Raw genomic sequence first — 17,423 nt, 5'->3', positions numbered from 1 at the left:
AAAGATGCTCATCACTAATCATCAGGTTTACAAAATCAAAATGAAATGTTACCTCATACCCATTAGGATGGCCACTATAAAAAAATAGAAAATAAGAAGTTTTGGCAAGTATGTGGAGGAATTAGAAACCTTTTGTATTTTTGGTGGGAATGTAAATGGTGTAGCCACTATAGAAAACAGTATGGAAGTTCGTCAGAAAAATTAAACATAGAATTACCATATGACCCAGCAATTTCACTTCTTGGTATATTTCTAAAACAAATGAATTTCTTGAAGAAATATTCGTACACCTGTGTTCATCGCAACACTGTTCATGATAGCCAAGAGGTGGAGGCAATGTAATTGTCTACCAACAAATGAATGGATAAAGCTAATGTGATATAAATATACAAAGGAATATTATTCAATCTTAAAAAAGTGAAATCTTGTCATATGTTGCAACATGGTTAAACCTTGAGGACATTATGCTAAGTGAAACCAGCCAGTCACAAAAAGAAAACTGCAGCATGATTCCACTTATAGATAGTATCCGAAGTAGTCAAGCCCTTGGAAACTGTAAATAGAATGTGTTTACTGGGGGTAGGGGTGATGGGAAAAAGCGATGGATAGAACTATCAAACCATTCTATCAATGGATAGAACTTAATCCTGTAACATGAACATTTTGTGGAAATCTTTTGCACAACAATGTGTATGTGGTTAATTGTAATGTTCTGTACACGAGGATAGTAAATTTTATGTTATGTGTTTTTGACGACCCAAAAATGGAAAGATTCATCATTGGACATCTAGTGGAATTTCCATTCATTATGTCCTGGTTCTCTTGCCCCACTGTTGGGTCAATGCTCTGAAAGTCCTTTCTCATAATGAGCAGACACACTCTTCTATGCAACCTCTACGTGTTCATTCATTCTGTTCTATGCAATGGGGCCATTTCTACATGAAACACTTCAGATACTGAATAGCCATTATCATGCAGCCCTACATTTTAATTCTGATTTGTTTAGCTATTCATCATTTGACATGGTTTTGATATGTTTCAAATCCTGGAAATCCTCTTATTTCAAATATCATTCTTAAAAGTGTGCTGGAAGGGGCAGATCACAGAAATGATCATCATTAAAAAGATACGGTAAGATAGATAACTAAAGAGAACCTACACTATAGCACAGAGAACTCTGCTCAGTGCTCTGTGGTGACCTAAAGGGAAGAAAATCTGAAAGAGAGAGGATGTATGTGAACATATAGCTGATTCATTCTGCTGTACAGTGGAGACTAACATAATATCATAAAGCAACTATACTCCAGTAAAATTAATTTAAAAATATGATAATAGGCAGTCCATATCTTCAATCTAATAAAAATCAGGTTAATTTATATCTTTGTGTTTGATGGTTTTGGTGGTCTGCTCACACTTTGACTGATATTAACTTCTTAGCGCTAAAATTCCTGATTATTTTTCTCATTTTCAGAGAATCAGAACATCGTCTACCATTCCTGTCACACTGGCCCATTGTTCTAGTCTGCCAATACCTGAGACTTTAAAAAATCCACTTCACATCTTAGCTACCTTTTTGAAGTCACTCACGTTTAATTTTTATGTATTAAGTGTCCAACTCACATACAATGGTGATCCAAATGGGATGATTGCACCTCAGCTGGATAGTCTATCCTAATGAGAGGCAGATACTGTTGATAAAACAATCCGGCATATATATATAAATATATGTATATAATTAACTGCTATCTAGAAAAAATAGGGACTTCCTTGGTGGTCCAGTGGCTAAGACTCATGCTCCCATTGCAGAGGGGTTGGGGGATTCAATTCAGGGAACTAGGTCCCACATGCCCCTACTAAGGGTTCACATGCCACAGCTAAAGATCCTGCATGCATGCCACAACAAAGACTGAGGATCCCAAGTGCCGCAACTGAGACCTGACTCAGGCAAATAAATATTAAAAAAAAATAGTGTGTTATAAGACTGTGCAACATGGGGCTCTGACAAAATTTTTGATTAAGCAATTCTGAAAAGTCTTCCTAGACGGAATCATATTTAAGCTTAGATCTGAAAAATAGGAATTAACCAGGAGCAGAGGGACAGGCTGAGTCATGGAGTCCATATTCTAAATGGATGAAATAGGGGTAGTCATGGTTCCCAGAAGTAAAACATATTATATCAACATATCATCAACTTGTTCATCCAAGATGCTTTCAAATACGTTGCATACAACTGAGGCAAGGTGAGAGCACTTTAGCATCATCTCTAGAAATCTGCCCAGAGTGATACCTGTTCATGGTTCCACCCGCATATCAGCAAGTCCAAGTCACAGCCCATGTCATACCCTCTTTTCCTTCTTACTTCTCCAGCCAGCCCAGCCCCAGTTGGTAGGATGTTAGGAGAAAAATTACCCTGTCCTTCGCTATCTCCCAGAGTTTGCTCAAATTCATGGCCATCGAGTCGGTGATGCCACCCAGCCATCTCATCCTCTGTCATCCCCTTCTCCTCCTGCTTTCAATCTTCCCCAGCATCAGGGTCTTTTCCAAAGCGTTGGCTCCTCACATCAGGTGGCCAAAGTATTGGAGTTTCAGCTTCAATATCAATCCTTCAATGAATATTCAGGATTGATTTCCTCTAGGATTCACTGGTTTGATCTCTTTGCAGTCTAATTAGCATTATTTTAAAAGAGAGTTAGAGAATGTGGCAATAAGCAGATCGGTGCTAAAATCTCAGTTTCCTATTAATAGCATTATCCTCTGGGGAGATCACCTTGCATTACTTTTGGTTGCCTTGTTTAAAAGATGCAAATACTAAATCTTACCATATCCAGAATTTGATGAGATTAAATGAGATAAAGCTTTTAGAACACTTGGCTTGATGTGTATTTGCTCTTCATCTCTGACTCTTTGTGACCCCATGGACTGTAACCCATCATGCTCCTCTGTCCATGGGATTCTCCAGGCAAGAATACTGGAGTGGGTTGCCATTTCCTTCTCCAGGGGATCTTCCCGACCCAGGGATCGAAGTGGAGTCTCTTGAATCTCCTGCATTGACAGGTGGATTCTTTTACCACTGAGCAATCTCGGAAGTAGGAAACATTAATTTGCATAAAATGCTAATTCTTCCCTTATTTCTTTGACTCTATAGAAAAGTTAATATTAACAGATAATATCTGCTTTATTTTCTGTCAAGATTAAATGACGTACCATATGAAGAGGGTTTTTTTTTTTAATAATCTTAAGCTATACCACAATATATATTATTTATTCTCTCTCTGTTTCTTTGACTGAGATTAGCTATTGCCATTCTATTCAGATAAACTGGTCTTCCAAGTGGATTCAGAGAAAATACTGCAGGTCATGGTCTGCACTAGTTCTGAAATACTGGAGTCTTGACTTGTAAAGCCATTACTCACTTTTCTAACTCAAAGTCAGTTGGCACCTGGAACTTTGTAAATCAAGAAGGAGGTTGCCAAAGGCTTTGAAGCTCTTGGTTGTACCATCAGAAGAGAAAGGAGTACACTGAACCAGTCTTCTTAGTTGTATTCACGAAGGACAGGACCTGGAAAGTGATATCTGACTGCTCTGGTGGGTAAAGAAGGGAGAAGCGTGAGCCTGGAGAGATTGCCCAGTGAGACCGAGACTTCAGTAATCTCCCCAAACAAAAGCAGTGGAAGCAGAAAATTGCTTTGCTATTTAGGATTTTGTCTCATAAATTACATCTCCCAGAAGGTATTTTGGTGTTTGCTCATCTTCTCCCTTGTTACCAATAATTAGTCCAAAATTAAATCTGTTCTTCCCTGTATGATCGGCTGTCAATGGAAGGTTTGGCACGTGCTCGTCCAAGTAAAGGCCAGTATTAAACCTTTTATCAGTATTCTCAGTCAAAATAATCTCCCCCAAAATATAAAGTTGGAGTTAATTCTCACCAGATTTGTCATAGCCGGGTTCAGCCCAGGTCTTGCATTATTGTTGCGCAGGAGCACTGGCACTGTGTCCCATGTTTTTATGCAAAAGGGGCACTGGCGATCTTGGCCATGCATAAGGGAGCAAAGTGAAGGTGAGCACTAGGCGGATAGTTAGCTCTTCTCTGTTACTTAAAAAAACAACAACTTTTATTATAGTCTTCCAGAATGTGAAGAAAATAGAGATATTCACTCAATGTACCAAATAGATTTCATAGGCGTGATCATGTTCCTTTTCAACTACTACTTTGCCATATTAAAATTGCTAATGAAAATTTTTTTCCCTGTCTGCTGATTATCAAGTGATAAAACTCATCAGCTCTTCAGGGTCACCAAGGAAGTGGGTGGACAATAAGTATCTATTTTTAAGAGAATATCATATGACTTTCAATAAGTCATTAGACCAAGGATTTACCCTTTTTCCCTGACAATTAAAACTAATTAGTGTACAAACTTGTTTGAAATTAAATATATTTCTAAGATGACTCAGTGGTAAAAGAATCCACCTGCCAATGCAGGAGATGCAAAGTCGATCCCTGATATTTGAGAAAATAGACTAATATTTGACAAAATATTTGGATACTGTGGCCAGCCAAGTTAACACATAAAACTGACCATCACAACCCAGGAAATAAGAAAGATCTGATATAAAAGATCGATCCCTGGGTTGAGACGATCCCCTGGAGGAGGGCAAGGCAAGCACTCCAGTATTCTTGCCTGAAAAATCCCATGAACAGAGGAGCCCGGATGGCTACAGTCCATAGGGTTGCAGAGTCAGACATGACTGAGCATGCATATACTTATTTCTAAGGCTCAGAATATGACTATATGTTTTGAAGTCATGCTTGTATGATGAGTATCTGACAGAATAAAATATTGTTAAAAGCATTTCATTACAGTTTTCTGAGATAGAAACATAACACAATTGGGATTTAAAGTTATATCAGATATTTTCTTATTTCCTGGGTTGTGATGGTCAGTTTTATGTGTTACTTGGCTGGCCACAGTACCCAAATATTTTGTCAAATATCAGTCTACATGTTACTGTGAAAGTATTTTTAACAAATGAGATTTACAATTACAAAAAAATTAGACTTTGAGTAAAGCAAATTACCCTCAGTGATGTGGGTGGGTCCTATCTAATCAGTTGAAAACTTTAAGGAGAAAAAGAAAGACTGAGGTTTCCTGAAGAAGAAGGAATTCTGCTTCCAGCTTGCTTTTGTACTCAAGCTGCAAAATCAGTTCTTCTCTGAGTCTCCAGCCTGCTGGCCTACCCTGCACATTTTGAACTTGCCAGATTCTTCAACTAAGAAAGGAAAATCTTTAACATCAAATGTTCTTTCTTTTTTTCTCTCTAAATAAATCCTGTTGGTTCTGCTTCCTGGAGAACCCTGACTAATACAGCTTTTGACAGCAACATACGAGTGCATGCCAAGTCACTTCAGTCGTATCTGATTCCTTGTGACCCTGTGGACTATAGCCCATCAGGCTCCTCTGTCCATTGGATTCTCCAGGCACGAATACCAGAGTGGGTTGCCATTTCCTGTTCCAGGGGGCCTTCCCAACTCAGGGATCAAATCCTTGTCTCTTGCGTCTCCTGCATTGGCAGGTGAGTTCTTTACCACTAACACTACCTGGGAAGCCCTTTGATAGCAATAACTGTCTCTAAAGGAAAGAAATCTCAAGAGTGAGTTTTCTGAATTGGTTTTGGGTTTTGTGGAAATGGCTCTCTCTTATGATTAGAGTTAAAGATACTAATGCCTCTATTTCCAGTAGCAGAGCACTGAGAAGGCATGGTAGATAATGGGAGTAGAGATATGCAGAATGTGACATTGGGTACAACGATCAAATGCTTACAGCAGGAGAGATTTGGGGTCAGCATGCATATGATACCCGCAAATGCTTTTGTCAAAGTGGCAAATGTAATGAGATTGGTGGGTTGCTTCTAATTGCACAGGAGTAAGTGAGAAAGAAAAGGATGAGCTGGAGGATTCACCCTCTCAGCTCAACTACTGAGTAAATGATCTGGAAACTGTTATGTCTGCCCTGAAAGAGACTAGTACACAGTAAGCCCTTCATGTGCATTGGCTTCACATCTGCAGATAACAATAAGCCAATTATCAAAATTATTGCGAAAAATATTCCAAAAAGCTTCAAAAGACAAAACTTGAATTTGTTACATGATGGCAACAATTTGCATAGCATTTATACGTACTAAGTATTATAAGTAGCTTAGAGATGAAATAATATATAAAATATATATTAAAAAGCAGAGACATTACTTTGCAAACAAAGGCCCATCTAGTCAAGGCTATGGTTTTTCTAGTGGACATGTATGGATGTGACAGTTGGACTATAAAGAAAGCTGAGCACAGAAGAATTGATGCTTTTGAACTGTGGTGTTGGAGAAGACTCTTGAGAGTCCCTTGGACTGCAAGGAGATCCAACCAGTCCATCCTAAAGGAGATCAGTCCCGAATACTCATTGGAAGGACTGATGTTGAAGCTGAAACTCCAATACTTTGGCCTGATGCAGAGAGCTGATTCATTTGAAAAGACCCTGATGCTGGAAGGGATTGAGGGTGGGAGAAGAAGGGGACAACAGAGGATGAGATGGTTGGATAGCATCACTGACTTGATAAACATGAGTTTGAGTGAACTCCGGGAGTTGGTGATGGCTAGGGAGGCCTGGCGTGCTGTAATCCATGGGGTCGCAGAGTTGGATAGAACTGAGTGACTAAACTGAACCGATGCCATTTTATATAAGGGATTTGAGCACCCACTAATTTTGCTATCTGTAGGGAGTCTTGGACCCAATACCCTGCAGATACTAAGGGATGACTTAACCATCCTATAGTTGCAGAGCTGAAAACCCAACCCAGAATTTCATTCTTTGAGTGGCTGATTTACAATGCAAATTCAATTCCTAACCTCACGGGGCTTATACTGTTAACTAAGGGTATTAATTGTAAAAGAATGGGATCCTGAAAATTGTAAGGGGCACCAATGAGATAATCTGAAGACTGGGGACATAGAATTCCTGATTCGGATGAGTCTTCTTTGCTAGAAGCAGCAGCTGCTTCACTCCCATCTGAGATCATCCTTGTTGTTGTTGAGTCACTAAATTATGTCCAACCCTTTGTGACCCCATAAACTATAACCAGCCAAGCTCCGCTGTCCTCCACTGTCTCTAGGAGTTTGCTCAGATTCATGTCTGTTGAGTCGGTGATGCTGTCTAACCATCGTATCCTCTGGTGCTCTCTTCTCCTTTTGCCCTCAATCTTTCCCAGCATCAGGGTCTTTTCCAATGAGTCAGCTCTTCACATCAGAATGCCAAAGAACTGGACCTTCAGTTTCAGCATCAGTCCTTCCAATGAATATTCAGGGCTGATTTCCTTTGGGATGGACAGGTTTGATTTCCTTGCTGTCCAAGGGACTCAAATTTTTCCAGTACCACCATTCAAAACCATCACAGGAAGCAGTGACCAAAACCGTCCCGAATAAAAAGAAATGCAAGAAGGCAGAGTGGTGCCCGAGGAGACTTTACAAATAGTTGAGGAATAGAAGGGGAAAAGGGAAAGATACACCCAGGTGGATGTAGAGTTCCAGAGAATAGCAAGGAGAGATAAGAAGGCCTTTTTAAAATGAACAATGCAAAGAAATAGAGGAAAACAATAGAATGGGAAAGACTAGAGAGCTCTTCAAGAGAACTGGAAACATCAAGGGAACATTGCAAGAGAGATCAATCCTACTTTGCCTAGAATAGCCTTTCTTGTGGCATTTGCCTTACAAAACCCTGGTAATTCTCTACGGGACCCACACCCATTACCCTTTTTACTTCTGGACCTAAAACTAGACTCCACTCCCCACAGGCCCCAAAAGGTGAAGTGCAAAGTTTGACTGAGGAGGAGTTACACAAAACTACAACAGAATCACAATTCCCCCCACCCCCACCATTTTACACAAACAAAAGTGAGGACTATGTGAGGAAATTTATATTAAATATGTGGATTAATGATGAAAGAAACACAAACCTGAATTGGGCTGAATTTATTGAGATGAGCCCACTGAGAATCAAATCATGATACTGCTCTGCTTAATTTATTTGTTTTCTGTCATTTTTGGAATAAAGGCTAGTCTTACAAGCATGGCACATGTATCTTTGCAATAACCTATTCAAGCCTAAATTTCTGAGCTTATTTTGAACACTGTTTACTCTCATGATCAATATATTCCAGTCATGCCAGTTGCTCAGTTGTGTCCGACTCTTTGTGACCCCATGGACTGTAGCCCAGGCTCCTCTGTCCATGGAATTTTTCAGGCAAGAATACTGGAGTGTATTGCTATTTACTACTCCAGGGGATCTTCCTGACCCAGGGATAGAACCCACATCTCTTGTGTCTCCTGCATTGGCAGCCAGATTCTGTACCACCAAGCTACCTGGGAAGCCTTGGTGTGCTGCAGTCCATGAGATCTCAAAGAGTTGGACACGACTTAGCAACTGGACAACAACAACACTAGGCATAGATTTTGAAATTAATTTGGCAGCTTGGGGTGTTATAAAGGACTTTAACTGTTTGCTTTTTTGGCTGAAACATGGACCACAGGGTGGCTTACACCAGAGAAAGTAGAAATACCAGAGTGCCTTGGTATCACATTGAGAGAGCAATTCACACACTTTAGAACTTAGAAAGTTAGAGGATTTGTCATTTAAGACTTGCTCACCCACCCCAGGAGGGTCCAGAGGGCACACTTTTCACTATGACCATGAGGAACAAATTCACAAGCGGAATTCCAGAGTCTCTGAAGAGTTCTGTGATTGCTCTTCTCAGAAATTACAGTGGGATCTTCTGCCACTGACTTGAGAAGCTTAAATGTAATGGGGATAATTGGATTCTTGGTGGCAAGGTCCAAGTGTGGTATCTGATTGCCAAAGGTAAGGTGATACGGTTGTCCTAATGCACATGAAGTCAAAGCAGCAATCAGGATATTATGACTCAGACTTCTGTGAATGACCTTGGCTAGTTGATCATAGTGCTCCGGGAAGTAAAACAGATGGGAAGTCTATTAAGCGGAAGAGCTTTAGGTCAAGTGATCAAAAGTCTTAACTTGAATCATAAAACAGAGAATCAGTTCTCAGACTTGAGCTAGTTTATAGACCCAGAACTCCTTGAATTAAGGGCAGGCTGGGTCCTCATACAGAAGGTAATGAAAGTGAAAGTTGCTCAGCCGACTGAGCAAAGTTGCTCCGACTCTTTGCGACCCCATGGGCTATGCAGGCCATGGAATTCTCCAGGCCAGAATACTGGAGCGGGTAGCCTTTCCCTTCTCCAAGGGATCTTCCCAACCCAGGGATCGAACCCAGGTTTCCTGCATTGCAGGCGGATTGTCTACCAGCTGAGCCACAGGGAAGCCCAGGAATACTGGAGTGGGTAGCCTATCCCTTCTCCAGCGATCTTCCCCACCCAAGAATGGAACGAGGGTCTCCTACATTGCAGGTGGATTCTTTACCAACTGAGCTATCAGGGAAGCCCCTGATACTGCCAACCTCCCCACTCCAATACTGCCAAATATTGTGGTCCTTCCTGAGGACAAAGGGAATATGGAATGGGTATTGGAAGAAGTGCTTTATAAATATCAATTTTGAGTACATGGCCAGTTACAGAAATGAGGGCTGTAATTATTATGCATATTTCTTCTTTATTTTTTAATCCATATGTTGGTGTGCGTGTCCTTCCATCCCTTAAACCTTTGCCATATAACAAAATGTGCTGACTTTGCACCTTAGTGTTTAGCATCGCTAACTTTACAGCATAGTATTTAATACACAGACTATCAAGGAGAAGGATGACCATCACCCAAAGACTCTGCATCCCCCTCATGTGGAAACAGTTTGTGTGTTTTCGGTTATATGCAGTATAATTGTATCAGATTAGGCCTAAGTACACTTTTTACTATCTTTACTTGGAGATCAGGTATGGTTTAAGGAGATGAGTAGGGGTGCTGAGTTGACAAGGGATGGATTGTGGTGGTCATTTTACATGTTAACTTGGCTAGGCCATGGTGCCCAGCAGTTTGGTCAAACGCCAATGGAGCTGGTGCACTAAGGTTTTTTTATGTGTGTGTTTTTGTTTTAAGATATAATTCACATTTAAATCAGTAGGCCATCAAAGAGGCTGACATCAGCCACCTATGGAAGAAGGGACACAGCCCCTGGAGCAGGGCTGTCCTTGGCAGGGTAAATGACATAACCACCCCGGGAAAAGGTCTGACAGCTTCTTCTAGAATGAAACATACACCCACTCTATGACCAGCAGCTCCATACAGAGATATTTACCCAATATAAACAAAAATATGTTAACAAAAAAGACTCAAGATGTTTACAATGGCTTTACTCATATAGCCAATAACTAGAAAGAGTCATAGTGTCTGTCAAGAGAAAAACATAAATACATGATGGTGAACCATGAATCCAGCAACGCAAAAGGAAAAGTGACCTATACATGAAAGACCATGGGTAGATCTCACAAATATTACGCAGACTGAAAGAAGTGTTGCACAAAAGAGTATATATTATGTAATTTCACTGACATGATGCCAAAATATATAAAACTAACCTACTGTGCAAAAAAATTAGAACAGGGGTTACCACTGCGGCTTGGAGGAGGGATTCACTAGAAAGGGGAACGAGGGAACTACTTGTATTCTGTATCTTGGTAGCTTATATTTGTATATGTTTGTCAAAATGCAGTGAATGTACTTGTAAGATGGTGCATTTCATTGCAAATTTTACATCAAAAGAAAAACATCAGCAAATATTAAACTCTAATATTAATGATATGCCTCAGAAGGATTTGGGGGAGGTGTACTGATGTCTTTGATTTACTTTGAAGAACATCACAAATAATAAGATATGTTAATGAATTTGTAGTTATGTAATAAGTTGAGTATAATCAAATGTTAATAGCAGAATCTAGGTGCTGGGAATGTGGGTGTCCACCGTAAAATTCTAACAATGTTGCTACTTATTTGAAAATTTTCATGACAAAATGTTAGAAAACATGAAAAAAAATGAAGTACAATAAAACTAAATCAGTAGACTATATGTAAAGCAACTTACTCTTCTTAATGGGGTGGGCCTCATCCAATTGACTAAAGATACTTAGAGAAAAGAAGGGGAATCTTGAGAAAGTAGTATTGACATATACACATTACCACATGTAAAATTCATAGCTAGTGGGGAGTTGCTGTGTAACACAGGGAACCCAGCATGGGGCTCTGTGATGATCTAGAGGGGTGGGATAGGGGGGTTCTCAAGAGGGAGGGGGTATATATATATATATATATATATATAATTATGACTGTTTCGTGTGGTTGTGTGGCAGAAACCAACACAACATTGTAAAATTAAAATTAAAAAATAAAAAAGAAATTAAAAAATTAAAAGTTAAAAAATTAAAAATTAAAAAATAGGAAAGGGATTCTGCTTTCAAAATGCTTTCAGATTTTTGTTGTTCAGTCACTCAGTCATGTTTGACCCTTTGAAGATCCCATGGACTGTAGCCTGCTAGGTTCCTCTGTACATGGGATTTTTCAGGCAAGAATACTGGAGTAGGTTGCCATTTCCTCCTCTAGGGGATCTCCCTGATTTAGGGATCGAACCCACTTCTCGTGCATATCCTGCATTGGCAGGCAGATTCTTTACCACTGAGTCTTCTGGGAAGCCTTCATTATTCTTGGATATAAGATCAAAAAAAATTTTTCTCAGATTTGCAAATGCTGTGGATTATATTGTTTACATCTATGTTGGAAACAGTAACTCAGTAACTCAAAAAAATCTAGTTTGATAAATAATTAAAAATTAATTGTGGGGAATTTTAAAAAACGCAAGTCAAGAGAATTAAGACAGTAAAACACATTTGTGTCTAAATAATTGTTTCAAATATTCTATAAAAAATTCATTATGAAAACAATTTTAATAGCAATCTAGATCTAAAATACAAAAAATGGGGTAAAAGAAAAGAGAGACAGGCAAAATTATATTAATTTCCTCAAACTGTATAAAGAGTGATTCAGTAAAAATCATGTTATTATTTAGATGTGTATAATTGGAGGAAAGTTCATTCTTTTCATATTCTTCAGTTCATTTCAGTTCAGTTCAGTCACTCAGTCGTGTCTGACTCTTTTGTGACCCCATGAACCACAGCACGCCAGGCCTCCCTGTCCATCACCAACTCCCAGAGTCCACCCAAACTCATGTGCATTGAGTCGGTGATGCCATCCAACCCTCTCCTCCTCTGTCATGCCCTTCTCCTCCTGCCTTCACTCTTCCCCAGCATCAGGGTCTTTTCCAATGGGTCAACTCTTTGCATGAGGTGGCCAAAGTACTGGAGTTTCAGCTTCAGCATCAGTCCTTCCAAAGAACATCCAGGACTGATTTCCTTTAGGATGGACTGGTTGGATCTTCTTGCAGTCCAAGGGACTCTCAAGAGTCTTCTCCAACACCACAGTTCAAAGGCATCAATTCTTCAGCACTCAGCTTTCTTTATAGTCCAACTCTCACATCCATCATGACTACTGGAAAAACCATAGCTTTTTTTCTCATATTCTTAATAGCACTTAATATTAATATAAGTAAAATGTATTTTTCCAATTGTATGAAAAATATTTTCCCCAAAATTAAAGAAAAATCAATCACTAAAGCTTTTATTCGGGGGATGGGAAAACTCTATACTTTAAAATATCTATCTTCAAAGTAATGTATACAGTTGGAGTGAATCTGATAAAATCCCAAGAGAAGTAGAATGTATTTGTGTGTGTTTTTGTGTGTGGGCATGTACATGTGCTTCATAATGTGATTTTAAAATTTATTTGGAAGGATAACCAAGTGAAAATAAATAGACATCCAAAGAAAGAACAAGAGTGAGGCTTACATTAAATACTAAATTGTAGTATATTATTATCATATGTCAGAAATATATAATATTTTAAATTATATCAATTCAAAAATAAGTGTGGGATAGGGAGATATTTCAATAAAACAGAAAATACCCATGAACATATGAGTCTTCAAAACATGATAAAGGCAAGGCAGCATAGCAGAGGGGTGAAGAGACTGCTTTCTGCTGTTAGACTTCTTGGATTCAAAGTAATACTGGACACAGATAAAATCTCTACAACTCGATTTCCTCATTTATGTTATAAATGGATGTGATCACAAGCGTACTTGCCCTATAGGGTTTCTGTGACGATAAAGTAAAAAATAAATGAAAGGCACTTAATAGAGTGCCAGTCCCTATAAGCATTCAGTAAATGTTTACTCAGTTATTTTTCAAATAACCACGGTATGGAATAATGGAGTAATACTCATTTTGCCATGAACTCCCTAAGTTACCGTATATTGAAATTTATTTCAGATTGCCCAAAATTTACATTCTTAGGAAGCGAAATCACAAGGGAATTAGAAGACCACTTGCATGCATGCTCAGTCATGTCTGATTCTGTGCTACCCTATGGACTGTAGCTCACCAGGCTCCTTTGTCCTTGGGATTCTCCAGGCAAGAATACTGGAGTGGGTTGCCATGCCCTCCTCCAGGGGATCTTCCCCACCCAGGGACTGAGCCTGCATCTCTTAGTCTCCTGCAGTGGCAGGCGGGTTCTTTACCACTAGTGCCGCCTGGGAAGCCCAGAAGATGACATAGTTAAGCGCAAAAGTAAGACCTCAATCCAAAAAGACTGGTTGTTAGAAGATAGAGTCTACTCATGCTGTCTGGTTCTTTAATTCCATTTCTTATTCTATACCAATTGCTTTGCAACTTATTCAAGACAGACCTACACAGAAAAGACAGATTAACTGGTCTGAGATTAAACAGCTAGCCTACAGTGGAATCAAGATTCAAGTCTATGCATTTTGGGTCCAGAAAAGACAGACCTGAGTCTGAACCTTGGTTTCACTACTTGTGGTTATATGGAGTTGGACAAGTCACAATGTAAGCCTTGTTTTCAGCATCTGGGAAGTATGGATATTTATCCAATCCATCACGTAATTTGACTGCTTCAGCTCTTCTTGAGTGTACTAGCAAATTATCTTTACTCTCTAAAGTAGATAGGCAAACATTTACATAAAGGACCAGATGCAGATAGTTTAGGCACTGCTGAGGTCACAGTAGGCTTTTCTTTTTTAAATTCTTTTAAAATTCTTTTCTTCCTCCCTCTGTTCACTCCTAACTTCCTTCCTCTCAGTCTCTATTTTGATCTCTATCTCTCTCATCTCCTTCATTTCTTTTTTACATTCTTTTCTCTTAAACGATAATACACATGCTTAGCTCAAGGGCCATACCAAAAAAAAAAAAAATACTAAATGTGATCTCTATCTAGTTTGTCTGCCCTTGGTCTAAATTATTATACACAGTAAATTAAGATCAATTAGGAAAAAGGATAGCTAATTAGTCTTTAAAAGTTTCTGAAGGTGTTCCCTTACCTTTTTGAAATTTACTTCATTCTATCAGCCATGAAAATATTCATACAAACAAACTTTTTTTTTTTTCCTGAAATGCTAAGAGTTTCTGCCATAGATGATTAAGAGAGCTCTCTTGGAATGCTTTCTGACCCTATGTATCTTGTCTTTAATGATGAAGTAAAATAGGAATACGTGGGCTCCAGATGTATGCAATTCCCTAGAAATGGAAAGTGACCTATAGGTGATGTCCATGTAATATTTAGGTATGGATGGGAAGAAGGCAATGGCACCCCACTCCAGTACTCTTGCCTGGAAAATCCCATGGATGGAGGAGCCTGGAAGGCTGCAGCCTGGGGGTTGGACACGACTGAGCGACTTCACTTTCACTTTTCACTTTCATGCATTGGAGAAGGAAATGGTAACCCACTCCAGTGTTCTTGCCTAGAGAATCCCAGGGATGGTGGAGCCTGGTGGGCTGCTGTCTATGGGGTCGCACAGAGTCGGACACGACTGAAGCGACTTAGCAGCAGCAGCAGGGGTACTAAGGGGTTATCCGAAGCCAGTCCTGCACAGGAAGACCAATCTGCTGCATTCTCATCTTTACTAAGACGCCATTCTTACCTGATTTAACCAGAGAACTTACTTAGTGCCCTAATGGATGTAGGAAAATCATGGGTCCAAAAGAGGAGAAATTTCCCCAGTGGCCTTTCATACAACAAATCCAACTAAATAATATTTGGGAACGTTTACTTGGGTTGATCAACTGTGACAAAGGGAGCGGGCAGCTTTTCGCCTGATAGTCACAGGTGGCTGTTGTCCCCCTTCCTGCCCATACCCGGCAGGGACCTGTGGGGTTGTGCTTTGGTAAATCCACACAGTGGGAAATGTTCATGTCAGGCACAGAGAGCATTAAAATGACATTTGCAGAGAATATTGGAGGTGCGGATTTTAGGAATGGCTTTGCCACTCAGATGCTGAATTATCTCAGGCAAACTGTGAAACTGTAAAATTTGAGTTCCCTCATCTATATTATAAATGGTTGGACTAGATGACATTCACGGTCCTTTTGATTTCTAGAAAATATATTTATTTTTTTGGCTGTGCCAAGGCTCAGTTGTGGCACGCAGGGTCTTTAGTTGCTGCATGTGGGATCCTGTTGCCTGATGCGGGTTCAAACCCAGGCACCCTGCATAGCAAGTGTGGCGTCTTATCCACTGGACCACAGGAGAAGTCCCTCACGGTCCTTTCTAACCTCAAAATTCTACGGTTTCTACTTCTCTCAAAAGACACAGAACACATCGAAGAATCGCTGTCCATCCATCACTTCTGGCTTTCTCATTTCCCCTGTCAATCATGTTTATATTTCTCTCTGCTGAACCGTCCCCGTTCCTACTCATTTCTGTGATGATAACTATCATTTTAATTCTCATTCAACCAAGTTGCTCCATTGCTTCTCCTTAGTGACCTCTCTCTAATTTCATGTACCGTTTCCACCCTGATTCTGCTAACAGAACTTCCACTTTTCAACCTCTCCATCGAATTCTGTAACTCTTTGCAAACCTTCCATTTAAGTCAGGATTATCAGAGATTTTTCTGTGTTAGATACATATTTTTAAAAACCAACATATGGACTTGAATGCTGTTTGTTATGGAGAAGGCGATGGCACCCCACTCCAGTACTTCACCTGGAAAATCCCATGGATGGAGGAGCCTGATAGGCTGCAGTCCATGGGGTCGCACAGAGTCGGACACGACTGAGCGACTTCACTTTCATTTTTCACTTCCATGCATTGGAGAAGGCAATGGCAACCCACTCCAGTGTTCTTGCCTGGAGAATCCCAGGGACAGGGGAGCCTGGTGGCTGCCGTCTATGGGGTCGCACAGAGTCAGACACGACTGAAGTGATTTAGCAGCAGCAGCAGCAGCAGCTGTTTGTTATGATGGTCAGTCAAGAGAGTCTTCCTTTGAGGAATAACATGGATGACTCATACATGAATCAAGGGCTTAGAGAGGTTAAATTAAAAACTCTTTCTTCTTATCACTCATAAAATCACACTTTTTTCAATATGCTAGATATATTACAGGGAGAAGGCAATGGCACCCCACTCCAGTACTCTTGCCTGGAGAATCCCATGGATGGAATAGCCTGGTAGGCTGCAGTCCATGGGGTCGCTAGGAGTCGGACATGACTGAGTGACTTAACTTTCACTTTTTGCTTTCATGCATTGGAGAAGGAAATGGCAACCCGCTCCAGTGTTCTTGCCTGGGGAATCCTAGGGACTGGCGAGCCTGGTGGGCTGCAGTCTATGGGGTCGCACAGAGTCGGACACGACTGAAGTGACTTAGCAGCAGCAGCAGATATATTACAATATCCATAATACTTTAAAAACAACTTAGTTATGTTCTTAAAAATTAATTATGTCCTTTAAAAACAATTAGTTATGTTCAAATTGACTATTATAAGGTTCAAATTGTCTTGTTTGGTACTGTGGAACCTGTCTGTGGTCAGCGATTCATATAAAGATTGCGCAGAATGTGTAGTATTTACGAGTCAGACATTCACTGTAAGGCCTCTGGATACATTGTGAGTCATGAACCTGGCTGAAATCTAGGTGACAGGGCAGAGGAGAGAGGTCCAAGCATTAAGCCGTGGGCCACACTGACATTAAGGTTCGGGAAGATATTGAGGGTGAAGCAAGCAGAGTGAGAAGGAGTCAGCACCCTTCAGGTAGGATGAAAAGCGAGACAGTGTTGATGTGAACGCTTGTACGTGCTAACAATTCACAGAATTGTGGCTTTGTCTCAAACCTGCCTTGTGAACTTTGGAAAGTGCATATGTTGTCTCTTCTTCTTCTCTACGTCGAACTTTAACTTGGCGTATCTAAGTTGCTGCTGCTGCTGCTGCTAAGTCGCTTCAGTCGTGTCTGACTCTGTGCGACCCCATAGATGGCAGCCCACCAGGCTCCCCGTCCCGGGGATTCTCCAGGCAAGAACACTGGAGTG

The sequence above is a fragment of the Bubalus bubalis genome, chromosome 16, assembly GCF_019923935.1.
Source record: "Bubalus bubalis isolate 160015118507 breed Murrah chromosome 16, NDDB_SH_1, whole genome shotgun sequence".
Classification (NCBI taxonomy): domain Eukaryota; kingdom Metazoa; phylum Chordata; class Mammalia; order Artiodactyla; family Bovidae; genus Bubalus; species Bubalus bubalis.
This window is presented reverse-complemented; position numbering follows the sequence as displayed.